Here is a 27,721-nt window from a genome sequence, read left to right as displayed (position 1 = left end):
TACAGGTATGTGAGAGGAACGCTGAGATTGTGGCCTCATGTGGACTGGACAACGAGATGCACTGATTCTAAGTAAGGCCGGATATCCCTGCAGTGAATTGAATGCAGGCTCGTCTTGCACCTCCCAAGACGAAGGGATGTCTGAATCCCCTGTGGAGACCACAGAGAAAGACCTAGTTCTCCGCCTCATCGCGACCGGAGGCCTCACATCCTTTGAAAACTCGAGAGGTCCACGGAGATCAATGCTTCCAAAGGAGACGATGCCTGACTCCTCTTGAAAATGGATAGGAGTACAAGGATCCCTTGGCACGTCGAAAGGGACCCTGGGTCTCCCGCCTCATGTGGAGACGCGTCCAAATTGCCATGCCAAGACTTTAGGAGAATCCGGAGGTGTCCTTCGCACCTATCACGTGTCTGGAAGGGCCCTCCATGTCGTAACTCAAGAATATACCCCAGGTTCCGGCCGCAACTCGAGAAAAACCATGAGACTTCCGCCTCGCCTCGAGATGAGGCCCGATTCCCCTGCACTGCGTGCAGAGCAATTCCGTGTTCCACATCAAACGTGAAAGGAGCCTTGATTTCCTTGATAGCACTCCAGATAAAACCCAAGATCACTGTCTCAAGTCTAGAGGGATCCTGAGGTCACTGTAGCAACAGGAAAGTGCTCCGTGGACACCAAATCAACTCGAGATGAGAGCTTAGTCCCTGGCTTCGACTCAAGAGGAATACCAACTTTCCACAAGCACTTCAAGAGGAGGCTTCTCTCAGCTACAGGTATGTGAGAGGGACCCTGAGTTTGTGGCCTCAAGTGGAATGGACACCGAGATGCTCTGACTCGAAGTAAGGCCTGATATCCCTGCAGTGAATTGAATGCAGGCTCGTCTTGCATCTCCCAAGACGAAGGGATGTCTGAATCCCCTGTGGAGACCACAGAGAAAGACCTAGTCCTCCGCCTCAACGCGACCGGAGGCCTCACATGCTTTGAAAACTCGAGAGGTCTGCGGAGATCAATGCTTCCAAAGGAGACGATGCCTGACTCCTCTTGAAAATGGATAGGAGTCCCAGGATCCCTGTGGCACGTGGAAAGGGACCCTGGGTCTCCAGCCTCACGTGGAGCCGCGTCCCAATTGCCCTGCCAAGACTCGAGGAGAATCCCGAGGTGTCCCTAGCACCTAGGCAGGAGTCCTGACGTCGCTGAACAAACACGTGTCTGGAAGGGACCTCCCCGGCATAACTCGAGAATATACCCCAGGTTCCGGCCGCAATTCGAGAAAAACCATGAGACTACCCCTCGCCAGGCGATGAGGCCCGATTCACCTGCACTGCGTGCAGAGCTATTCCGTCTTCCACATCAAACGTGAAAGGAGCATTGATTTCCTTCATGCCTTGCAGAGAAAACCCAAGATCACTGTCTCAAGTCTAGAGGAATCCTGAGGTCACTGTAGCAACACGAAAGGGCTTCGAGGAAACCAAATCAACTCGAGATGAGAGCTTATTCCCTGGCTTCGACTCAAGAGGAATTCCAACTTTCCACAAGCACCTCAAGAGGAGGCTTCTCTCAGCTACAGGTATGAGACAGGGACCCTGAGTTTGTGGCCTCAAGTGGAATGGACACCGAGATACTCTGCCGCGAAGTAAGGCCGGATATCCCTGCAGTGAATTGAATGCAGGCTCGTCTTGCATCTCCCAAGAAGATGGGATGTCTGAATCCCCTGTGGAGACCACAGAGAAAGACCTAGTTCTCGCCACATCGCGACTGGAGGCCTCACATCTTTGAAAACTCGAGAGGACCGCGGAGATCAATGCTTCCAAAGGAGACGATGCCTGACTCCTCTTGAAAATGGATAGGAGTCGCAGGGTCCCTGTGATACGTGGAATGTGACCCTGGGTCTCCCGCCTCACGTGGAGACGCGGCCAATTGCCATGCCAATACTCGAGGAGAATCCCGAAATGTCAATCGCTCCTAGGCAGGAGTCCTGACGTTGCTGAACAAACACGTGTCTGGAAGGGCCCTCCCCGTCGTAAATCGAGAATATACCCCAGGTTCCAGCCGCAACTCGAGAAAAACCATGAGATTTCCCCCTCGCCACGAAATGAGGCCCGATTCCCCTGCACTGCGTGCAGAGCAATTCCGTGTTCCCCATCAAACGTGGAAGTAGCCTTGATTTCCTTGTTGGCACTCCAGAGAAAACCCAAAATCACTATCTCAAGGCTAGAGGGATCCTGAGGTCACTGGAGCAACAGGAAAGGGCTCCGTGGACCCCAAATCAACTCGAGATGAGAGCTTAGTCCCTGGGTTCGAATCAAGAGGAATACCAACTTTCCACAAGCACATCAAGAGGAGGCTTCTCTCAGCTACAGGTATGTGAGAGGGCCCCTGAGTTTGTGGCCTCAAGTGGAATGGACACCGAGATGCTCTGACTCAAAGTAAGGCCGGATATCCCTGCAGTGAATTGAATGCAGGCTCGTCTTGCATCTCCCAAGACGAAGGGATTTCTGAATCCGCTATGGAGACCACAGAGAAAGACCGAGATCTCCGCCTCATGGCGACCGGAGGCCTCACATCCTTTGAAAACTCGAGAGGTCCGCGGAGATCAATGCTTCCAAAGGAGACGATGCCTGACACCTCATGAAAATGGATAGGAGTCCCAGGATCCCTGTGGCACGTGGAAAGGGACCCTGGGTCTCCCGCCTCACGTGGAGACGCGCCCAAATTGCCATGCCAAGACTCGAGGAGAATCCTGAGGTGTCCCTCGCACCTAGGCAGTAGTCCTGACGTCGCTGAACAAACATGTGTCTGGAAGGGCCCTCCCCGTCGTAACTGGTGAATATACCCCAGGTTCGGGCCGCAACTCGAGAAAAACCATGAGATTTCCCCCTCGCCGCGAGTTGAGGCCCGATTCCCCTGCACTGCATGCAGAGCAATTCCGTGTTCCACATCAAACGTGAAAGGAGCCTTGATTTCCTTGATGGCACTCCAGAGAAAACCCAAGATCACTTTCTAAGTCTAGAGGGATCCTGAGGTCACTGGACCAACAGGAAAAGGCTCCGTGGACCCCAAATCAACTCTAGATGAGAGCTTAGTCCCTGGCTTCGACTCAAGAGGAATACCAACTTTCCACAAGCACCTCAAGAGGAGGCTTCTCTCAGCTACAGGTATGTGAGAGGGACCCTGAGTTTGTGGCCTCAAGGGGAATGGACACCGAGATGCTCTGACTCGAAGTAAGGCCGGATATCCCTGCAGTGAATTGAATGCAGGCTCGTCTTGCATCTCCCAAGACGCACGGTTGTCTGAATCCCCTGTGGAGACCACAGAGAAAGACCTAGTCCTCCGCCTCAACGCGACCGGAGGCCTCATATCCTTTGAAAACTCGAGAGGTCCTCGGAGATCTATGCTTCCAAAGGAGACGATGCCTGACTCCTCTTGAAAATGGATAGGAGTCCCAGGATCCCTGTGGCACGTGGAAAGGGACCCTGGGTCTCCCGCCTCACGTGGAGACGCGTCCCAATTGCCATGCCAAGACTCGAGGAGAATCCCGAGGTGTCCCTCTCACCTAGGCAGGAGTCCTGACTTCGCTGAACAAACACGTGTCTGGAAGGGCCCTCCCCGTCGTTACTCGAGAATATATCCCAGGTTCCGGCCGCAACTCGAGAAAAACCAAGAGACTTCCCCCTCGCCGCGAGATGAGGCCCGATTCCCCTGCACTGCGGGCAGAGCAATTCCGTGTTCCACATCAAGCCTGAAAGGAGCCTTGATTTCCTTGATGGCACTCCAGAGAAAACCCAAGATCACTGTCTCAAATCTAGAGGGATCCTGAGGTCACCGTAACAACATAAAAGGGCTCCGTGGACCCCAAATCAACTCGAGATGAGAGCTTAGTCACTGGATTCGACTCAAGAGGAATACGAGCTTTCCACAAGCACCTCAAGAGGAGGCTTCTCTCAGCTATATGTATGTGAGAGGGACCCTGAGTTTGTGGCCTCAAGTGGAATGGACACCGAGATGCTCTGACTCGAAGTAAGGCCGGATATCCCTGCAGTGAATTGAATGCAGGCTCGTCTTGCATCTCCCAAGGTGAAGGGATGTCTGAATCCCATGTGGAGACCACAGAGAAAGACCTACTTCTCCGCCTCATCGCGACCGGAGGCCTCACATCCTTTGAAAGCTTGAGAGGTCCGCGGAGATCAATGCTTCCAAAGGAGACGATGCCTGACTCCTCTTGAAAATGGATAGGAGTCCCAGGATCCCTGTGGCACGTGGAAAGGGACCCTGGGTCTCCCGCCTAAGGTGGAGACGCGTCCCAATTGCCATGCCAAGACTCGAGGAGAATCCCGAGCTGTCCCTCGCAGTTAGGCAGGAGTCCTGACTTCGCTGAAAAAACACGTGTCTGGAAGAGACCCCCCATCGTAACTCGAGTATATTCCCCAGGTTGCAGCCACAAGTGGAGAAAAACCATGAGACTTCCCCCTCCCACGAGATGAGGCCTGATTCCCCTGCACTGCGTGCAGAGCAATGCCATGTTCCACATCAAAGATGAAAGGAGACATGATTTCCTTGATGGCACTCCAGAGAAAACCCATATCACTGTCTCAAGTCTAGGGGGATCCTGAGGTCACTGTAGCAACAAGAAAAGTTTCGGTGGACTCCAAATCAACTCGAGATGAGAGCTTAGTCCCTGGCTTCGACTCAAGAGGAATACCAACTTTCCACAAGCACCTCAAGAGGAGTCTTCTCTCAGCTACAGGTATGTGAGAGGAACGCTGAGATTGTGGCCTCATGTGGACTGGACAACGAGATGCACTGATTCTAAGTAAGGCCGGATATCCCTGCAGTGAATTGAATGCAGGCTCGTCTTGCACCTCCCAAGACGAAGGGATGTCTGAATCCCCTGTGGAGACCACAGAGAAAGACCTAGTTCTCCGCCTCATCGCGACCGGAGGCCTCACATCCTTTGAAAACTCGAGAGGTCCACGGAGATCAATGCTTCCAAAGGAGACGATGCCTGACTCCTCTTGAAAATGGATAGGAGTACCAGGATCCCTTGGCACGTCGAAAGGGACCCTGGGTCTCCCGCCTCATGTGGAGACGCGTCCAAATTGCCATGCCAAGACTTTAGGAGAATCCGGAGGTGTCCTTCGCACCTATCACGTGTCTGGAAGGGCCCTCCATGTCGTAACTCAAGAATATACCCCAGGTTCCGTCCGCAACTCGAGAAAAACCATGAGACTTCCGCCTCGCCTCGAGATGAGGCCCGATTCCCCTGCACTGCGTGCAGAGCAATTCCGTGTTCCACATCAAACGTGAAAGGAGCCTTGATTTCCTTGATAGCACTCCAGATAAAACCCAAGATCACTGTCTCAAGTCTAGAGGGATCCTGAGGTCACTGTAGCAACAGGAAAGTGCTCCGTGGACACCAAATCAACTCGAGATGAGAGCTTAGTCCCTGGCTTCGACTCAAGAGGAATACCAACTTTCCACAAGCACCTCAAGAGGAGGCCTCTCTCAGCTACAGGTATGTGAGAGGGCCCCTGAGTTTGTGGCCTCAAGTGGAATGGACACCGAGATGCTCTGACTCGAAGTAAGGCCTGATATCCCTGCAGTGAATTGAATGCAGGCTCGTCTTGCATCTCCCAAGACGAAGGGATGTCTGAATCCCCTGTGGAGACCACAGAGAAAGACCTAGTCCTCCGCCTCAACGCGACCGGAGGCCTCACATGCTTTGAAAACTCGAGAGGTCTGCGGAGATCAATGCTTCCAAAGGAGACGATGCCTGACTCCTCTTGAAAATGGATAGGAGTCCCAGGATCCCTGTGGCACGTGGAAAGGGACCCTGGGTCTCCCGCCTCACGTGGAGCCGCGTCCCAATTGCCCTGCCAAGACTCGAGGAGAATCCCGAGGTGTCCCTAGCACCTAGGCAGGAGTCCTGACGTCGCTGAACAAACACGTGTCTGGAAGGGACCTCCCCGGCATAACTCGAGAATATACCCCAGGTTCCGGCCGCAATTCGAGAAAAACCATGAGACTACCCCTCGCCAGGCGATGAGGCCCGATTCACCTGCACTGCGTGCAGAGCTATTCCGTCTTCCACATCAAACGTGAAAGGAGCATTGATTTCCTTCATGCCTTGCAGAGAAAACCCAAGATCACTGTCTCAAGTCTAGAGGAATCCTGAGGTCACTGTAGCAACACGAAAGGGCTTCGAGGAAACCAAATCAACTCGAGATGAGAGCTTATTCCCTGGCTTCGACTCAAGAGGAATTCCAACTTTCCACAAGCACCTCAAGAGGAGGCTTCTCTCAGCTACAGGTATGAGAGAGGGACCCTGAGTTTGTGGCCTCAAGTGGAATGGACACCGAGATACTCTGCCGCGAAGTAAGGCCGGATATCCCTGCAGTGAATTGAATGCAGGCTCGTCTTGCATCTCCCAAGAAGATGGGATGTCTGAATCCCCTGTGGAGACCACAGAGAAAGACCTAGTTCTCGCCACATCGCGACTGGAGGCCTCACATCTTTGAAAACTCGAGAGGACCGCGGAGATCAATGCTTCCAAAGGAGACGATGCCTGACTCCTCGTTAAAATGGATAGGAGTCGCAGGGTCCCTGTGATACGTGGAATGTGACCCTGGGTCTCCCGCCTCACGTGGAGACGCGGCCAATTGCCATGCCAATACTCGAGGAGAATCCCGAAGTGTCAATCGCTCCTAGGCAGGAGTCCTGACGTTGCTGAACAAACACGTGTCTGGAAGGGCCCTCCCCGTCGTAACTCGAGAATATACCCCAGGTTCCAGCCGCAACTCGAGAAAAACCATGAGATTTCCCCCTCGCCGCGAAATGAGGCCCGATTCCCCTGCACTGCGTGCAGAGCAATTCCGTGTTCCCCATCAAACGTGGAAGTAGCCTTGATTTCCTTGTTGGCACTCCAGAGAAAACCCAAAATCACTATCTCAAGGCTAGAGGGATCCTGAGGTCACTGGAGCAACAGGAAAGGGCTCCGTGGACCCCAAATCAACTCGAGATGAGAGCTTAGTCCCTGGGTTCGAATCAAGAGGAATACCAACTTTCCACAAGCACATCAAGAGGAGGCTTCTCTCAGCTACAGGTATGTGAGAGGGCCCCTGAGTTTGGGGCCTCAAGTGGAATGGACACCGAGATGCTCTGACTCAAAGTAAGGCCGGATATCCCTGCAGTGAATTGAATGCAGGCTCGTCTTGCATCTCCCAAGACGAAGGGATTTCTGAATCCGCTATGGAGACCACAGAGAAAGACCGAGATCTCCGCCTCATGGCGACCGGAGGCCTCACATCCTTTGAAAACTCGAGAGGTCCGCGGAGATCAATGCTTCCAAAGGAGACGATGCCTGACACCTCATGAAAATGGATAGGAGTCCCAGGATCCCTGTGGCACGTGGAAAGGGACCCTGGGTCTCCCGCCTCACGTGGAGACGCGCCCAAATTGCCATGCCAAGACTCGAGGAGAATCCTGAGGTGTCCCTCGCACCTAGGCAGTAGTCCTGACGTCGCTGAAAAAACATGTGTCTGGAAGGGCCCTCCCCGTCGTAACTCGAGAATATACCCCAGGTTCGGGCCGCAACTCGAGAAAAACCATGAGACTTCCCCCTCGCCGCGAGATGAGGCCCGATTCCCCTGCACTGCGTGCAGAGCAATTCCGTTTTCCACATCAAACGTGAAAGGAGCCTTGATTTCCTTGATGGCACTCCAGAGAAAACCCAAGATCACTGTCTCAAGCCTAGAGGGATCCTGAGGTCACTGGAGCAACACGAAAGGGCTCCGTGGACCACAAATCACCTCGAGATGAGAGCTTAGTCCCTGGCTTAGACTCAAGAGGAATACCAACTTTCCACCAGCACCTCAAGAGTAGGCTTCTCTCAGCTACAGGTATATTTGAGGGACCCCCAGAGTGAGGCCTCAAGTGGAATGGACACCGAGATGCTCTGACTCAAAGTAAGGCCGGATATCCCTGCAGTGAATTGAATGCAGGCTCGTCTTGCATCTCCCAAGACGAAGGGATGTCTGAATCTGCTGTGGAGACCACAGACAAAGACCTAGTCCTCCGCCTCATCGCGACCTGAGGCCTCACATCCTTTGAAAACTCGAGATGTCCGCGGAGATCAATGCTTCCAAAGGAGACGATGCCTGACTCCTCTTAAAAATGAATAGGAGTCCCAGGATCCCTGTGGCACGTGGAAAGGGACCCTGGGTCTCCCGCCTCACGTGGAGACACGTCCCAATTGCCATGCCAAGACTCGAGGAGAATCCCGAGGTGTCCCTCGCACCTAGGCAGGAGTCCTGACATCGCTGAACAAACGCGTGTCTGGAAGGGCCCTCCCCGTCGTAACTCGAGAATATACCCCAGGTTCCGGCCGCAACTCGAGAAAAACCATGAGACTTCCCCCTCGCCGCGAGATGAGGCCCGATTCCCCTGCACTGCGTGCAGAGCAATTCCGTTTTCCACATCAAACGTTAAAGGAGCCTTGATTTCCTTGATGGCACTCCAGAGAAAACCCAAGATCACTGTCTCAAGCCTAGAGGGATCCTGAGGTCACTGGAGCAACACGAAAGGGCTCCGTGGACCCCAAATCACCTCGAGATGAGAGCTTAGTCCCTGGCTTAGACTCAAGAGGAATACCAACTTTCCACAAGCACCTCAAGAGGAGGTTTCTCTCAGCTACAGGTATATTTGAGGTACCCCCAGTGTGTGGCCTCAAGTGGAATGGACACCGAGATGCTCTGACTCGAAGGAAGGCCGGATATCCCTGCAGTGAATTGAATGCAGGCTCGTCTTGCATCTCCCTAGACGAAGGGATGTCTGAATCCCCTGTGGAGACCACAGAGAAAGACCTAGTCCTCCGCCTCATCGCGACCGGAGGCCTCACATCCTTTGAAAACTCGAGAGGTCCGCGGAGATCAATGCTTCCAAAGGAGACAATGCCTGACTCCTCTTGAAAATAGATAGGAGTCCCAGGATCCCTGTGGCACGTGGAAAGGGACACTGGGTCTCCCGCCTCACGTGGAGACGTGTCCCAATTGCCATGCCAAGACTCCAGGATAATCCCGAGGAGTCCCTCGCACCTAGGCAGGAGTCCTGACGTCGCTGAACAAACACGTGTCTGGAAGGGCCCTCCCCGTCGTAACTCGAGAATATACCCCAGGTTCCGGCCGCAACTCGAGAAAAAACATGAGACTTCCCCCTCGCCGCGAGATGAGGCCCGATTCCCTTGCCCTGCGTGCAGAGCAATTCCGTATTCCACATCAAACGTGAAAGGAGCTTTGATTTCCTTGATGGCACTCCAGAGAAACCCCAAGATCACTGTCTCAAGTCTAAAGGGATCCTGAGGTCACTGGAGCAACACGAAAGGGCTCCGTGGACCCCAAATCAACTCGAGATGAGAGCTTAGTCCCTGGCTTCGACTCAAGAGGAATACCAACTTTCCACAAGCACCTCAAGAGGAGGCTTCTCTCAGCTACAGGTATGTGAGAGGGACCCTGAGTTTGTGGCCTCAAGTGGAATGGACACCGAGATGTTCTGACTCGACGTAAGGCCGGATATCCCTGCAGTGAATTGAATGCAGGCTCGTCTTGCATCTCCCAAAACGAAGGGATGTCTGAATCCCCTGTGGAGACCACAGAGAAAGACCTAGTTCTCTGCCTCATCGCGACCGGAGTCCTCACATCCTTGGAAAACTCAAGAGGTCCGCGGAGATCAATGCTTCCAAAGGAGACGATGCCTGACTCCTCTTGAAAATGGATAGGAGACCCAGGATCCCTGTGGCACGTGGAAAGGGACCCTGGGTCTCCCGCCTAAGGTGGAGAAGCGTCCCAATTGCCATGCCAAGACTCGAGGAGAATCCCGAGGTGTCCCTCGCACCTAGCAGGAGTCCTGACGTCGCTGAACAAACACGTGTCTGGAAGGGCCCTCCCCGTCGTAACTCGAGAATATACCCCAGGTTCCGGCCGCAACTCGAGAAAAACCATGAGATTTCCCCCTCGCCGCGAGTTGAGGCCCGATCCCCTGCACTGCATGCAGAGCAATTCCGTCTTCCACATCAAACGTGAAAGGAGCCTTGATTTCCTTGATGGCACTCCAGAGAAAACCCAAGATCACTGTTTCAAGTCTAGAGGGATCCTGAGGTCACTGGAGCAACACGAAAGGGCTCCGTGGACCCCAAATCAACTCGATATGAGAGCTTAGTCCCTGGCTTCGACTCAAGAGGAATACCAACTTTCCACAAGCACCTCAAGAGGAGGCTTCTCTCAGCTACAGGTATGTGAGAGGGCCCCTGAGTTTGTGTCCTCAAATGAAATGGACACCGAGATGGTCTGACTCGAAGTAAGGCCGGATATCCCTGCAGTGAATTGAATGCAGGCTCGACTTGCATCTCCCAAGACGAAGGGATGTCTGAATCCCCTGTGGAGACCACAGAGAAAGACCTAATTCTCAGCCTCATCGCGACCGGAGGCCTCACTTCCTTTGAAAAGTCGAGAGGTCTGCGGAGATCAATGCTTCCAAAGGAGACGATGCCTGACTCTTCTTGAAAATGGATAGGAGATCCAGGATCCCTGTTGCACGTGGAAAGGGACCCTGGGTCTCCCGCCTCACGTGGAGACGCGTCCCAATTGCCATGCCAAGACTCGAGGAGAATCCCGAGGTGTCCCTCGCACCTAGGCAGGAGTCCTGACGTCGCTGAACAAACACGTGTCTGGAAGGGCCCTCCCCGTCGTAACTCGAGAATATACCCCAGGTTCCGGCCGCAACTCGAGAAAAACCATGAGATTTCCCCCTCGCCGCGAGTTGAGGCCCGATTCCCCTGCACTGCATGCAGAGCAGTTCCGTGTTCAACATCAAACGTGAAAGGAGCCTTGATTTCCTTGATGGCACTCCAGAGAAAACCCAAGATCACTGTCTCAAGTCTAGAGGGATCCTGAGGTCACTGGAGCAACACGAAAGGTCTCCGTGGACCCCAAATCAACTCGAGATGAGAGCTTAGTCCCTGGCTTCGACTCAAGAGGAATACCAACTTTCCACAAGCACCTCAAGAGGAGGCTTCTCTCAGCTACAGGTATGTGAGAGGGACCCTGTGATTGTGGCCTCAAGTGCAATGGACACCGAGATGCTCTGACTCGAAGTAAGGCCGGATATCCCTGCAGTGAATTGAATGCATGCTCGTCTTGCATCTCCCAAGACGAAGGGATGTCTGAATCCCCTGTGCAGAACACAGAGAAAGACCTAGTTCTCCGCCTCATCGCGACCGGAGGCCTCACATCCTTTGAAAACTCGAGAGGTCCGCGGAGATCAATGCTTCCAAAGGAGACGATGCCTGACTCTTCTTGAAAATGGATAGGAGTCCCAGGATCCCTGTGGCACGTGGAAAGGGACCCTGGGTCTCCCGCCTCACGTGGAGACGCGTCCCAATTGCCATGCCAAGACTCGAGGAGAATCCCGAAGTGTCCCTCTCACCTAGGCAGGAGTCCTGACATCGCTGAACAAACACGTGTCTGGAAGGGCCCTCCCCGTCCTAACTCGAGAATATACCCCAGGTTCCTGCTGCAACTCGAGAAAAACCATGAGACTTGCCCCTCGCCATGAGATGAGGCCCGATTCCCCTGCACGGCATGCAGAGCAATTCCGTGTTCCACATCAAACGTGAAAGGAGCCTTGATTTCCTTGATGGCACTCCAGAGAAAACCGAAGATCACTTTCTCAAGTCCAGAGGGATCCTGAGGTCACTGTAGCAACACGAAAGGGCTCCGTGGAACCCAAATCAACTCGAGATGAGAGCTTAGTCCCTGGCTTCGACTCAAGAGGAATACCAACTTTTCACAAGCACCTCAAGAGGAGGCTTCTCTCAGCTACAGGTATATGAGAGGGACCCTGAGTCTTTGGCCTCAAGTGGAATGGACACTGAGATGCTCTGACTCGAAGTAAGGCTGGATATTCCTGCAGTGAATTGAATGCAGGCTCGTCTTGCATCTCCCAAGACGAAGGGATGTCTGAATCCCCTGTGGAGACAACAGAGAAAGACCTAGTCCTCCGCCTCATCGCGACCAGAGGCCTCACATCCTTTGAAAACTCGAGAGGTCTGCGGAAATCAATGCTTCCAAAGGAGACGATGCCTGACTCTTCTTGAAAATGGATAGGAGTCCCAGGATCACTGTGGCACGAGTAAAGGGACCCTGGTTCTCCCGACTCACGTGGAGACGCGTCGCAATTGCCATGCCAAGACTCGAGGAGAATCCCGAGGTGTCCCTCGCACCTAGGCAGGAGTTCTGATGTCGCTGAACAAACACGTGTCTGGAAGGGCCCTCCCCGTCGTAACTCGAGAATATACCCCAGGTTCCGGCCGCAACTTGAGAAAAACCATGAAACTTCCCCCTCGCCGCTGGAAGAGGCCCGATTCCCCTGCACTGCGTTCAGACCAATTCCGTGTTCCACATCAAATGTGAAAGGAGCCTTGATTTCCTTGATGGCACTCCAGAGAAAACCCAAGATCACTGTCTCAAGTCTAGAGGGATCCTGAGGTCACTGGAGCAACACGAAAGTGCTCCGTGGACCCCAAATCAACTCGAGATGAGAGCCAAGTCCCTGGCTTTGACTCAAGAAGAATACCAACTTTCCACAAGCACCTCAAGAGGAGGCTTCTCTCAGCTACAGGTATGTGAGAGGGACCCTGAGTTTGTGGCCTCAAGTGGAATGGACACCGAGATGCTCTGACTCAAAGTAAGGCCGGATATCCCTGCAGTGAATTGAATGCAGGCTCGTCTTGCATCTCCCAAGACGAAGGGATGTCTGAATCCCCTGTGGAGACGACAGAGAAAGACCTAGTCCTCCGACTCATCGCGACCGGAGACATCACATCCTTTGAAAAATCGAGAGGTCTGCGGAGATCAAAGCTTCCAAAGGAGACGATGCCTGATTCCTCTTGAAAATGGATAGGAGTGTCAGGATCCCTGTGGCACGTGGAAAGGGACCCTGGGTCTCCCGCCTCACGTGGAGACGTGTCAAAATTGCCATGCCAAGACTCGAGGAGAATCCCGAGGTGTCCCTCGCACCTAGGCAGGAGTCCTGACTTCCCTGAACAAACACGTGTCTGGAAGGGCCCTCCCCGTCGTAACTCGAGAATATACCCCAGGTTCCGGCCGCAACTCGAGAAAAACCATGAGACTTCCCCCTCGCCGCGAGATGAGGCCCGATTCCCCTGCACTGCGTGCAGAGCAATTCCGAGTTCCACATCAAACGTGAAAGGAGCCTTGATTTCCTTGATGGCACTCCAGAGAAAACCGAAGATCACTGTCTCAAGTCTAGAGGGATCCTGAGGTCACTGTAGCAACAAGAAAGGGCTCCGTGGAACCCAAATCAGCTCGAGATGAGAGCTTAGTCCCTGGCTTCGACTCAAGAGGAATACCAACTTTCCACAAGCACTTCAAGAGGGGGCTTCTCTCAGCTACAGGTAGGTGAGAGGGACCCTGAGATTGTGGCCTCAAGTGGAATGGACACCGAGATGCTCTGACTCGAAGTAAGGCACAATATCCCTGCAGTGATTTGAATGCAGGCTCGTCTTCCATCTCCCAAGTTGAAGGGATGTCTGAATCCCCTGTGGAGACGACAGAGAAAGACCTGGTGCTCCGCCTCAACACGACCGGAGGGCTCACATCCTTTGAAAACTCGAGAGGTCTGTGGAAATCAATGCTTCCAAAGGAGACGATGCCTGACTCTTCTTGAAAATGGATAGGAGTCCCAGGATCACTGTGGCACGTGCAAAGGGACCCTGGGTCTCGCGCCTGACGTGGAGACGCGTCCCAATTGCCATGCGAAGACTCGAGGAGAATACCAAAGTGTCCCTCGCACCTAGGCAGGAGTCCTGACGTGGCTGAACAAACACGTGTCTGGAAGGGCCCTCCACGTCGTAACTCGAGAATATACCGCAGGTTCCGGCCGCAACTCGAGAAAAACCATGACACTTCCCCCTCGCCGCGAGATGAGGCCCGATTTCCCTGCACTGCGTGCAGAGCAATTCCGTTTTCCACATCAAACGTGAAAGGAGCCTTGATTTCCTTGATGGCACTCCAGAGAAAACCCAAGATCACTGTCTCAAGTCTAGAGGGATCCTGAGGTCACTGGAGCAACACGAAATTTCTCCGTGGACCCCAAATCAACTCGAGATCAGAGCTTAGTCCCTGGCTTCGACTCAAGAGGAATACCAACTTTCCACAAGCACCTCAAGAGGAGGCTTCTCTCAGCTACAGTTATGTGAGAGGGACCCTGAGTTTGTGGCCTCAAGTGGAATGGACACCGAGATGCTCTGACTCGAAGTAAGGCCGGATATCCCTGCAGTGAATTGAATGCAGGCTCGTCTTGCATCTCCCAAGACGAAGGGATGTCTGAATCCCCTGTGGAGACCACAGAGAAAGACCTAATTTTCCGCCTCATCGCGACCGGAGGCCTCACATCCTTTGAAAATTCGAGAGGTCCGCGGAGATCAATGCTTCCAAAGGAGACGCTGCCTGACTCCTCCTGAAAATGGATAGGAGTCCCAGGATCCCTGTGGCACGTGGAAAGGGACTCTGGGTCTCCCGCCTCACGTGGAGACGCGTCCCAATTGCCATCCAAGACTCGAGGAGAATCCCGAGGTGTCCCTCGCACCTAGGCAGGAGTCCTGACGTCGCTGAACAAACACGTGTCTGGAAGGGCCCTCCCCGTCGTAACTCGAGAATATACCCCAGGTTCCGGCCGCAACTTGAGAAAAACCATGAAACTTCCCCCTCGCCGCTGGAAGAGGCCCGATTCCCCTGCACTGCGTTCAGACCAATTCCGTGTTCCACATCAAATGTGAAAGGAGCCTTGATTTCCTTGATGGCACTCCAGAGAAAACCCAAGATCACTGTCTCAAGTCTAGAGGGATCCTGAGGTCACTGGAGCAACACGAAAGTGCTCCGTGGACCCCAAATCAACTCGAGATGAGAGCCAAGTCCCTGGCTTTGACTCAAGAGGAATACCAACTTTCCACAAGCACCTCAAGAGGAGGCTTCTCTCAGCTACAGGTATGTGAGAGGGACCCTGAGTTTGTGGCCTCAAGTGGAATGGACACCGAGATGCTCTGACTCAAAGTAAGGCCGGATATCCCTGCAGTGAATTGAATGCAGGCTCGTCTTGCATCTCCCAAGACGAAGGGATGTCTGAATCCCCTGTGGAGACGACAGAGAAAGACCTGGTCCTCCGCCTCAACACGACCGGAGGCCTCACATCCTTTGAAAACTCGAGAGGTCTGCGGAAATCAATGCTTCCAAAGGAGACGATGCCTGACTCTTCTTGAAATTGGATAGGAGTCCCAGGATCCCTGTGGCACGTGCAAAGGGACCCTGGGTCTCCCACCTCACGTGGAGACGCGTCCCAATTGCCATGCCAAGACTCGAGGAGAATCCCGAAGTGTCCCTCGCACCTAGGCAGGAGTCCTGACATCGCTGAACAAACACGTGTCTGGAAGGGCCCTCCCCGTCCTAACTTGAGAATATACCCCAGGTTCCTGCTGCAACTCGAGAAAAACCATGAGACTTGCCCCTCGCCATGAGATGAGGTCCGATTCCCCTGCACGGCGTGCAGAGCAATTCCGTGTTCCACATCAAACGTGAAAGGAGCCTTGATTTCCTTGATGGCACTCCAGAGAAAACCGAAGATCACTTTCTCAAGTCAAGAGGGATCCTGAGGTCACTGTAGCAACACGAAAGTGCTCCGTGGAACCCAAATCAACTCGAGATGAGAGCTTAGTCCCTGGCTTCGACTCAAGAGGAATACCAACTTTCCACAAGCACCTCAAGAGGAGGCTTCTCTCAGCTACAGGTATGTGAGAGGGACCCTGAGTTTGTGGCCTCAAGTGGAATGGACACCGAGATGCTCTGACTCAAAGTAAGGCTGGATATCCCAACAGTGAATTGAATGCTGGCTCGTCTTGCATCTCCCAAGACGAAGGGATGTCTGAATCCCCTGTGGAGACAACAGAGAAAGACCTAGTCCTCCGCCTCATCGCGACCGGAGGCCTCACATCCTTTGAAAACTCGAGAGTTCTGCGGAGATCAATGCTTCCCAAGGAGACGATGCCTGACTCTTCTTGAAAATGGATAGGAGATCCAGGATCCCTGTGGCACGTGGAAAAGAACTCTGGGTCTCCCGCTTCACGTGGAGACGCGTCCCAATTGCCATGCCAAGACTCGAGGAGAATCCCAAGTTGTCCCTCAAACCTAGGCAGGAGTCCTGTCGTCGCTGAACAAACACGTGTCTGGAAGGGCCCTCCCCTTCGTAACTCGAGAATATACCCCAGGTTCCTGCTGCAACTCGAGATAAACCATGAGACTTCCCCCTCGCTGTGAGATGAGGCCCGATTCCCCTGCATTGCGTGCAGACCAATTCCGTGTTCCACATCAAACGTGAAAGGAGCCTTGATTTCCTTGATGGCATTCCAGAGAAAACCCAAGATCACTGTCTCAAGTCTAGAGGGATCCTGAGGTCATTGGAGCAACACGAAAGGGCTCCGTGGACCCCAAATCAACTCGAGATGAGAGCTAAGTCCCTGGCTTCGACTCAAGAGGAATACCAACTTTCCACAAGCACCTCAAGAGGAGGCTTCTCTCAGCTATAGGTATGTGAGAGGGACCCTGAGTTTGTGGCCTCAAGTCGAATGGACACCGAGATGCTCTGACTCGAAGTAAGGCCGGATATCCCTGCAGTGAATTGAATGCGGGCTCGTCTTGCATCTCCCAAGACGAAGGGATGTCTGAATCCCCTGTGGAGACGACAGAGAAAGACCTAGTCCTCCGACTCATCGCGACCGGAGACATCACATCCTTTGAAAAATCGAGAGGTCTGCGGAGATCAAAGCTTCCAAAGGAGACGATGCCTGATTCCTCTTGAAAATGGATAGGAGTGTCAGGATCCCTGTGGCACGTGGAAAGGGACCCTGGGTCTCCCGCCTCACGTGGAGACGTGTCAAAATTGCCATGCCAAGACTCGAGGAGAATCCCGAGGTGTCCCTCGCACCTAGGCAGGAGTCCTGACTTCGCTGAACAAACACGTGTCTGGAAGGGCCCTCCCCGTCGTAACTCGAGAATATACCCCAGGTTCCGGCCGCAACTCGAGAAAAACCATGAGACTTCCCCCTCGCCGCGAGATGAGGCCCGATTCCCCTGCACTGCGTGCAGAGCAATTCCGAGTTCCACATCAAACGTGAAAGGAGCCTTGATTTCTTTGATGGCACTCCAGAGAAAACCGAAGATCACTGTCTCAAGTCTAGAGGGATCCTGAGGTCACTGTAGCAACAAGAAAGGGCTCCGTGGAACCCAAATCAGCTCGAGATGAGAGCTTAGTCCCTGGCTTCGACTCAAGAGGAATACCAACTTTCCACAAGCACTTCAAGAGGGGGCTTCTCTCAGCTACAGGTAGGTGAGAGGGACCCTGAGTTTGTGGCCTCAAGTGGAATGGACACCGAGATGCTCTGACTCGAAGTAAGGCACAATATCCCTGCAGTGATTTGAATGCAGGCTCGTCTTCCATCTCCCAAGTCGAAGGGATGTCTGAATCCCCTGTGGAGACGACAGAGAAAGACCTGGTGCTCCGCCTCAACACGACCGGAGGGCTCACATCCTTTGAAAACTCGAGAGGTCTGTGGAAATCAATGCTTCCAAAGGAGACGATGCCTGACTCTTCTTGAAAATGGATAGGAGTCCCAGGATCACTGTGGCACGTGCAAAGGGACCCTGGGTCTCGCGCCTGACGTGGAGACGCGTCCCAATTGCCATGCGAAGAATCGAGGAGAATACCAAAGTGTCCCTCGCACCTAGGCAGGAGTCCTGACGTGGCTGAACAAACACGTGTCTGGAAGGGCCCTCCCCGTCGTAACTCGAGAATATACCGCAGGTTCCGGCCGCAACTCGAGAAATACCATGACACTTCCCCCTCGCCGCGAGATGAGGCCCGATTTCCCTGCACTGCGTGCAGAGCAATTCCGTTTTCCACATCAAACGTGAAAGGAGCCTTGATTTCCTTGATGGCACTCCAGAGAAAACCCAAGATCACTGTTTCAAGTCTAGAGGGATCCTGAGGTCACTGGAGCAACACGAAATTTCTCCGTGGACCACAAATCAACTCGAGATCAGAGCTTAGTCCCTGGCTTCGACTCAAGAGGAATACCAACTTTCCACAAGCACCTCAAGAGGAGGCTTCTCTCAGCTACAGTTATGTGAGAGGGACCCTGAGTTTGTGGCCTCAAGTGGAATGGACACCGAGATGCTCTGACTCGAAGTAAGGCCGGATATCCCTGCAGTGAATTGAATGCAGGCTCGTCTTGCATCTCCCAAGACGAAGGGATGTCTGAATCCCCTGTGGAGACCACAGAGAAAGACCTAATTTTCCGCCTCATCGCGACCGGAGGCCTCACATCCTTTGAAAATTCGAGAGGTCCGCGGAGATCAATGCTTCCAAAGGAGACGCTGCCTGACTCCTCCTGAAAATGGATAGGAGTCCCAGGATCCCTGTGGCACGTGGAAAGGGACCCTGGGTCTCCCGCCTCACGTGGAGACGCGTCCCAATTGCCATGCCAAGACTCGAGGAGAATCCCGAGGTGTCCCTCGCACCTAGGCAGGAGTCCTGACGTCGCTGAACAAACACGTGTCTGGAAGGGCCCTCCCCTTCGTAACTCGAGAATATACCCCAGGTTCCTGCTGCAACTCGAGATAAACCATGAGACTTCCCCCTCGCTGTGAGATGAGGCCCGATTCCCCTGCATTGCGTGCAGACCAATTCCGTGTTCCACATCAAACGTGAAAGGAGCCTTGATTTCCTTGATGGCATTCCAGAGAAAACCCAAGATCACTGTCTCAAGTCTAGAGGGATCCTGAGGTCATTGGAGCAACACGAAAGGGCTCCGTGGACCCCAAATCAACTCGAGATGAGAGCTAAGTCCCTGGCTTCGACTCAAGAGGAATACCAACTTTCCACAAGCACCTCAAGAGGAGGCTTCTCTCAGCTATAGGTATGTGAGAGGGACCCTGAGTTTGTGGCCTCAAGTCGAATGGACACCGAGATGCTCTGACTCGAAGTAAGGCCGGATATCCCTGCAGTGAATTGAATGCGGGCTCGTCTTGCATCTCCCAAGACGAAGGGATGTCTGAATCCCCTGTGGAGATGACAGAGAAAGACCTAGTCCTCCGACTCATCGCGACCGGAGACATCACATCCTTTGAAAAATCGAGAGGTCTGCGGAGATCAAAGCTTCCAAAGGAGACGATGCCTGATTCCTCTTGAAAATGGATAGGAGTGTCAGGATCCCTGTGGCACGTGGAAAGGGACCCTGGGTCTCCCGCCTCACGTGGAGACGTGTCAAAATTGCCATGCCAAGACTCGAGGAGAATCCCGAGGTGTCCCTCGCACCTAGGCAGGAGTCCTGACTTCGCTGAACAAACACGTGTCTGGAAGGGCCCTCCCCGTCGTAACTCGAGAATATACCCCAGGTTCCGGCCGCAACTCGAGAAAAACCATGAGACTTCCCCCTCGCCGCGAGATGAGGCCCGATTCCCCTGCACTGCGTGCAGAGCAATTCCGAGTTCCACATCAAACGTGAAAGGAGCCTTGATTTCCTTGATGGCACTCCAGAGAAAACCGAAGATCACTGTCTCAAGTCTAGAGGAATCCTGAGGTCACTGTAGCAACAAGAAAGGGCTCCGTGGAACCCAAATCAGCTCGAGATGAGAGCTTAGTCCCTGGCTTCGACTCAAGAGGAATACCAACTTTCCACAAGCACTTCAAGAGGGGGCTTCTCTCAGCTACAGGTAGGTGAGAGGGACCCTGAGTTTGTGGCCTCAAGTGGAATGGACACCGAGATGCTCTGACTCGAAGTAAGGCAAAATATCCCTGCAGTGATTTGAATGCAGGCTCGTCTTCCATCTCCCAAGTCGAAGGGATGTCTGAATCCCCTGTGGAGAGGACAGAGAAAGACCTGGTCCTCCGCCTCAACACGACCGGAGGGCTCACATCCTTTGAAAACTCGAGAGGTCTGTGGAAATCAATGCTTCCAAAGGAGACGATGCCTGACTCTTCTTGAAAATGGATAGGAGTCCCAGGATCACTGTGGCACGTGCAAAGGGACCCTGGGTCTCGCGCCTGACGTGGAGACGCGTCCCAATTGCCATGCGAAGACTCGAGGAGAATACCAAAGTGTCCCTCGCACCTAGGCAGGAGTCCTGAAGTGGCTGAACAAACACGTGTCTGGAAGGGCCCTCCCCGTCGTAACTCGAGAATATACCCCAGGTTCCGGCCGCAACTCGAGAAAAACCATGACACTTCCCCCTCGCCGCGAGATGAGGCCCGATTTCCCTGCACTGCGTGCAGAGCAATTCCGTGTTCCACATCAAACGTGAAAGGAGCCTTGATTTCCTTGATGGCACTCCAGAGAAAACCCAAGATCACTGTCTCAAGTCTAGAGGGATCCTGAGGTCACTGGAGCAACACGAAATTTCTCCGTGGACCCCAAATCAACTCGAGATGAGAGCTTAGTCCCTGGCTTCGACTCAAGAGGAATACCAACTTTCCACAAGCACCTCAAGAGGAGGCTTCTCTCAGCTACAGTTATGTGAGAGGGACCCTGAGTTTGTGGCCTCAAGTGGAATGGACACCGAGATGCTCTGACTCGAAGTAAGGCCGGATATCCCTGTAGTGAATTGAATGCAGGCTCGTCTTGCATCTCCCAAGACGAAGGGATGTCTGAATCCCCTGTGGAGACCACAGAGAAAGACCTAATTTTCCGCCTCATCGCGACAGGAGGCCTCACATCCTTTGAAAATTCGAGAGGTCCATGGAGATCAATGCTTCCAAAGGAGACGCTGCCTGACTCTTCTTGAAAATGGATAGGAGTCCCAGGATCCCTGTGGCACGTGGAAAGGGACCCTGTGTCTCCCGCCTCACGTGGAGACGCGTCCCAATTGCCATGCCAAAACTCGAGGAGAATCCCGAGGTGTCCCTCGCACCTAGGCAGGAGTTCTTATGTCGCTGAACAAACACGTGTCTGGAAGGGCCCTCCCCGTAGTAACTCGAGAATATACCCCAGGTTCCTGCTGCAACTCGAGAAAAACCATGAGACTTCCCCCTCTCCATGAGATGAGGCCCGATTCCCATGCACGGCGTGCAGAGCAATTCCGTGTTCCACATCAAACGTGAAAGGAGCCTTGATTTCCTTGATGGCACTCCAGAGAAAACCGAAGATCACTTTCTCAAGTCTAGAGGGATCCTGAGGTCACTGTAGCAACACGATAGGGCTCCGTGGAACACAAATCAACTCGAGATGAGAGCTTAGTCCCTGGCTTCGACTCAAGAGGAATACCAACTTTTCACAAGCACCTCAAGAGGAGGCTTCTCTCAGCTACAGGTATGTGAGAGGGACCCTGAGTATGTGGCCTCAAGTGGAATGGACACCGAGATGCTCTGACTCGAAGTAAGGCTGGATATCCCAACAGTGAATTGAATGCAGGCTCGTCTTGCATCTCCCAAGACGAAGGGATGTCTGAATCCCCTGTGGAGACAACAGAGAAAGACCTAGTTCTCCGCCTCATCGCGACCGGAGGCCTCACATCCTTTGAAAACTCGAGAGGTCTGCGGAGATCAATGCTTCCCAAGGAGACGATGCCTGACTCTTCTTGAAAATGGATAGGAGATCCAGGATCCCTCTGGCACGTGGAAAGGGACTCTGGGTCTCCCGCTTCACGTGGAGACGCGTCCCACTTGCCATGCCAAGACTCGAGGAGAATCCCAAGTTGTCCCTCGAACCTAGGCTGGAGTCCTGCCGTCGCTGAACAAACACGTGTCTGGAAGGGCCCTCCCACTTGTAACTCGAGAATATACCCCAGGTTCCTGCTGCAACTCGAGAAAAACCATGAGACGTCCTCCTCGCTGTGAGATGAGGCCCGATTCCCCTGCATTGCCTGCAGACCAATTCCGTGTTCCACATCAAATGTGAAATGAGCCTTGATTTCCTTGATGGCACTCCAGAGAAAACCCAAGATCACTGTCTCAAGTCTAGAGGGATCCTGAGGTCATTGGAGCAACACGAAAGGGCTCCGTGGACCCCAAATCAACTCGAAATGAGAGCTAAGTCCCTGGCTTCGACTCAAGAGGAATACCAACTTTCCACATGCACCTCAAGAGGAGGCTTCTCTCAGCTACAGGTATGTGAGAGGGACCCTGAGTTTGTGGCCTCAAGTCGAATGGACACCGAGATGCTCTGACTCGAAGTAAGGCCGGATATCCCTGCAGTGAATTGAATGCAGGCTCGTCTTGCATCTCCCAGACGAAGGGATGTCTGAATCCCCTGTGGAGACGACAGAGAAAGACCTAGTCCTCCGCCTCATCGCGACCGGAGACATCACATCCTTTGAAAAATCGAGAGGTCTGCGGAGATCAATGCTTCAAAGGAGACGAAGCCTGATTCCTCTTGAAAATCGATAGGAGTGTCAGGATCCCTGTGGCACGTGGAAAGGGACCCTGGGTCTCCCGCCTCACGTGGAGACGCGTCAAAATTGCCATGCCAAGACTCCAGGAGAATCCCGAGGTGTCCCTCACACCTATGCAGGAGTCCTGACTTCGCTGAACAAACACGTGTCTGGAAGGTCCCTCCCCGTCCTAACTCGAGAATATACCCCAGGTTCCAGCCGCAACTCGAGAAAAACCATGAGACTTCCCCCTCGCCGCGAGATGAGGCCCGATTGCCCTGCACTGCGTGCAGAGCAATTCCGAGTTCCACATCAAACGTGAAAGGAGCCTTGATTTCCTTGTTGGCACTCCAGAGAAAACCGAAGATCACTGTCTCAAGTCTAGAGGGATCCTGAGGTCACTTTAGCAACAAGAAAGGGCTCTGTGGAACCCAAATCAAGTCGAGATGAGAGATTAGTCCCTGGCTTCGACTCAAGAGGAATACCAACTTTCCACAAGCACTTCAAGAGGGGGCTTCTCTCAGCTACAGGTAGGTGAGAGGGACCCTTAGTTTGTGGCCTCAAGTGGAATGGACACCGAGATGCTCTGACTCGAAGTAAGGCACAATATCCCTGCAGTGAATTGAATGCAGGCTCGTCTTCCATCTCCCAAGACGAAGGGATGTCTGAATCCCCTGTGGAGACGACAGAGAAAGACCTGGTCCTCCGCCTCAACACGACCGGAGGCCTCACATCCTTTGAAAACTCGAGAGGTCTGTGGAAATCAATGCTTCCAAAGGAGACGATGCCTGACTCTTCTTGAAAATGGATAGGAGTAACAGGATCCCTGTGGCACGTGGAAAGGGACCCTGGGTCTCCTTCCTCACGTGGAGACGCGTCCCAATTGCCATGCCAAAACTCGAGGAGAATCCCAAAGTGTCCCTCGCACCTAGGCAGGAATTCTGATGTCGCTGAACAAACACGTGTCTGGAAGGTCCCTCCCCGTCGTAACTCGAGAATATACCCCAGGTTCCGGCCGCCACTCGAGAAAAACAATGAGACTTCCCCCTCGCCGCGAGATGAGGCCTGATTCCCCTGCACTGCGTGCAGAGCAATTCCGTGTTCCACATCAAACGTGAAAGGAGCCTTGATTTCCTTCATGGCACTCCAGAGAAAACCCAAGATCACTGTCTCAAGTCTAGAGGGATCCTGAGGTCACTGGAGCAACACGAAATTTCTGCGTGGACCCCAAATCAACTCGAGATGAGAGCTTAGTCCCTGACTTCGACTCAAGAGGAATACCAACTTTCCACAAGCACCTCAAGAGGAGGCTTCTCTCAGCTACAGGTATGTGAGAGGGACCCTGAGTATGTGGCCTCAAGTGGAATGGACACCGAGATGCTCTGACTCGAAGTAAGGCAGGATATCCCTGCAATGAATTGAATTCAGGCTCGTCTTGCATCTCCCAAGATGAAGGGATGTCTGAATCCCCTGTGGAGATGACAGAGAAAGACCGAGTTCTCCGCCTCATCACGAGCGGTGGCCTCATATCCTTTGAAAACTCGAGAGGTCCGCGGAGATCAATGCTTCCAAAGGACACGATGCCTGACTCCTCTTGAAAATGGATAGGAGTCCCAGGATCCCTGTGGCACGTGTAAAGGGACCCTGGGTCTCCCGCCTCACGTGGAGACGCGTCCCAATTGCCATGCCAAGACTCGAGGAGAATCCCGAGGTGTCCCTCGCACCTAGGCAGGAGTCCTGACGTCGCTGAACAAACACGTGTCTGGAAGGGCCCTCCCCGTCGTAATTCGAGAATATACCCCAGGTTCCGGCCGCAACTCGAGAAAAATCATGAGACTTCCCCCTCGCCGCGAGATGAGGCCCGATTCCCCTGCAATGCGTGCAGAGCAATTCTGTGTTCCACATCAAACGTGAAAGGAGCCTTGATTTCCTTGATGGCACTCCAGAGAAAACCCAAGATCACTGTCTCAAGTCTAGAGGGATCCTGAGGTCACTGGAGCAACATGAAAGGGCTCCATGGACCCCAAATCAACTCGAGATGAGAGTTTAGTCCCTGGCATCGAGTCAAGAGGAATACCAACTTTCCACAAGCACCTCAAGAGGAGGCTTCTCTCAACTACAGGTATGTGAGAGGGCCCTGAGTTTGTGGCCTCAAGTGGAATGGACACCGAGATGCTCTGACTCGAAGTAAGGCCGGATATCCCTGCAGTGAATTGAATGCAGGCTCGTCTTGCATCTCCCAAGACGAAGGGTTGTCTGAATCCCCTGTGGAGACCACAGAGAAAGGCCTAGTCCTCCACCTCAATGCAACCGGAGGCCTCATATCCTTTGAAAACTCGAGAGGTCTGCGGAGATCAGTACCTCCGAAGGAGACGAAGCCTGACTCCTCTTGGAAATGGATAGGAGTCCCAGGATCCCTGTGGCACGTGGAAAGGGACCCTGGGTCTCCCGCCTCACGTGGAGACACGTCCCAATTGCCATGCCAAGACTCGAGGAGAATCCCGAGGTGTCCCTCGCACCTAGGCATGAGTCCTGACGTCGCTGAACAAACACGTGTCTGGAAGGGCCCTCCCCGTCGTAACTCGAGAATATACCCCAGGTTCCGGCCTCAACTCGAGAAAAACCATGAGACATCCCCCTCGGCGCGAGATGAGGCCCGATTCCCCTGCCCTGCGTGCAGAGCTATTCCGTTTTCCACATCAAACGTGAAAGGAGCCTTGATTTCCTTGATGGCACTCCAGAGAAAACCCAAGTTCACTGTCTCAAGTGTAGAGGGATCCTGAGGTCACTGGAGCAACACGAAAGGGCTCCGTGGACCAGAAATCAACTCCAGATGAGAGCTTAGTCCCTGGATTCGACTCAAGAGGAATACCAACTTTCCACAAACACCTCAAGAGGAGGCTTCTCTCAGCTACAGGTATGTGAGAGGGCCCCTGAGTTAGTTGCCTCAAGTGGAATGGACACCGAGATGCTCTGACTCGAAGTAAGGCCGGATATCTCTGCAATGAATTGAAAGCAGGCTCGTCTTGCATCTCCCAAGACGAAGGGATGTCTGAATCCCTGTGGAGATGACAGAGAAAGACCGAGTTCTCCGCCTCATCGCGAGCGGAGGCCTCACATCCTTTGAAAACTCGAGAGGTCCGGGGAGATCAATGCTTCCAAAGGAGACGATGCCTGACTCCTCTTGAAAATGGATAGGAGACCCAGGATCCCTGTGGAACGTGGAAAAGGACCCTGGGTCTCCGCCTCACGTGGAGATGCCTCCCAATTTCCATGCCAAGAATCGAGGAGAATCCCGAGGTGTCCCTCGCACCTAGGCAGGAGTCCTGACGTCGCGGAACAAACACTTGTCTGGAAGGGCCCTCCCCGTCGTAACTCGAGAATATACCCCAGGTTCCGGCCGCAACTCGAGAAAAACCATGAGACTTCCCCCTCGCCGCGAGATGAGGCCCGATTCCCCTGCACTGCGTGCAGAGCAATTCCGTGTTCCATATCAAACGTGAAAGGAGCCTTGATTTCCTTGATTGCACTACAGAAAAAACCCAAGATCACTGTCTCAAGTCTAGAGGGATCCTGAGGTCACTGGAGCAACACATGAGGGCTCAGTGAACCCCAAATGAACTCGAGATGAAAGCTTAGTCCCTGGCTTCGACTCAAGAGGAATAGCAACTTTCCACAAGCACCTCAAGAGGAGGCTTCTCTCAGGTACAGGTATGTGAGAGGGACCCTGAGTTGTGGTCAAGTGGAATGGACACCGAGATGCTCTGACTCGAAGTAAGGCCGTATATCCCTGCAGTGAATTGAATGCAGGCTCGTCTTGCATCTCCCAAAACGAAGGGATGTCTGAATCCCCTGTGGAGACCACAGAGAACGACCTAGTTCTCCGCCTCATCGCGACCGGAGTCCTCACATCCTTTGAAAACTCGAGAGGTCCGCGGAGATCAATGCTTCCAAAGGTGACGATGCCTGACTCCTCTTGAAAATGGATAGGAGTCCCAGGATCCCTGTGGCACGTGGAAAGGGGCCCTGGGTTTCCCGCCTCACGGAGAGACGCATCCCAATTGCCATGCCAAGTCTCGAGGAGAATCCCGAGGTGTCCCTCGCACCTAAGCAGGAGTGCTGACTTCGCTGAACAAACACGTGTCGGGAAGGACCCTCCCCGTCGTAACTCGAGAATATACCCCAGGTTCCAGCCGCAACTCGAGAAAAACCATGAGACATCCCCCTCGGCGCCAGATGAGGCCCGATTCCCCTGCACTGCGTGCAGAGCAATTTCGTGTTCCACATCAAACGTGAAAGGAGCCTTGATTTCCTTGATGGCACTCCAGAGAATACCCAACATCACTGTCTCAAGTCTAGAGGGATCCTGAGGTCACTGGAGCAACACGAAAGGGCTCCGTGCACCCCAAATCAACTCGAGATGAGACCTTAGTCCCTGGCTTCGACTCAAGAGGAATACCAACTTTCCACAAGCACCTCAAGAGGAGGCTTCTCTCAGCTCCAGGTATCAGAGAGGGACCCTGAGTTTGTGACCTCAAGTGGAATGGATACCGAGATGCTCTGACTCGAAGTAAGGCTGGATATCCCTGCAGTGAATTGAATGCCGGCTCGTCTTGAATCTCCCAAGACGAAGGGATGTCTGAATCCCCTGTGGAGACCACCGAGAAAGACGGAGTTCTCCGCCTCATCCCGACCGGAGGCCTCACATCCTTTGAAAACTCGAGAGGTCCGAGGAGATCAATGCTTCCAAAGGAGACGATGCATGACTCCTCTTGAAAGTAGATAGGAGTCCCAGGATCCCTGTGGCACGTGGAAAGGGACCCTGGGTCTCGCGCCTCACGTGGAGACACGTCCCAATTGCCATGCCAAGACTCGAGGAGAAACCCGAGGTGTCCCTCGCACCTAGACAGAAGTCCTGACGTGGCTGAACAAACACGTGTCTGGAAGGGACCTCCCCGTCGTAACTCGAGAATATACCCCAGGTTCCGGTCGCAACTCGAGAAAAACCATGAGACTACCCACTTGCTGCGAGATGAGGCCCGATTCCCCTGCACTGCGTGCAGAGCAATTCCGAGTTCCACATCAAACGTGAAAGGAGCCTTGATTTCCTTGATGGCACTCCAGAGAAAACCCAAGATAGCTGTCTCAAGTCTAGAGGGATCCTGAGGTCACTGGAGCAACTGGAAAGGGCTCCGTGGACCCCAAATCAACTCGAGATGAGAGCTTAGTCCCTGGCT

This window comes from Dama dama, chromosome 29 (assembly GCF_033118175.1).
Source record: "Dama dama isolate Ldn47 chromosome 29, ASM3311817v1, whole genome shotgun sequence".
Classification (NCBI taxonomy): Eukaryota; Metazoa; Chordata; class Mammalia; order Artiodactyla; family Cervidae; genus Dama; species Dama dama.
Note: the sequence above shows the minus strand (reverse complement) of the source record.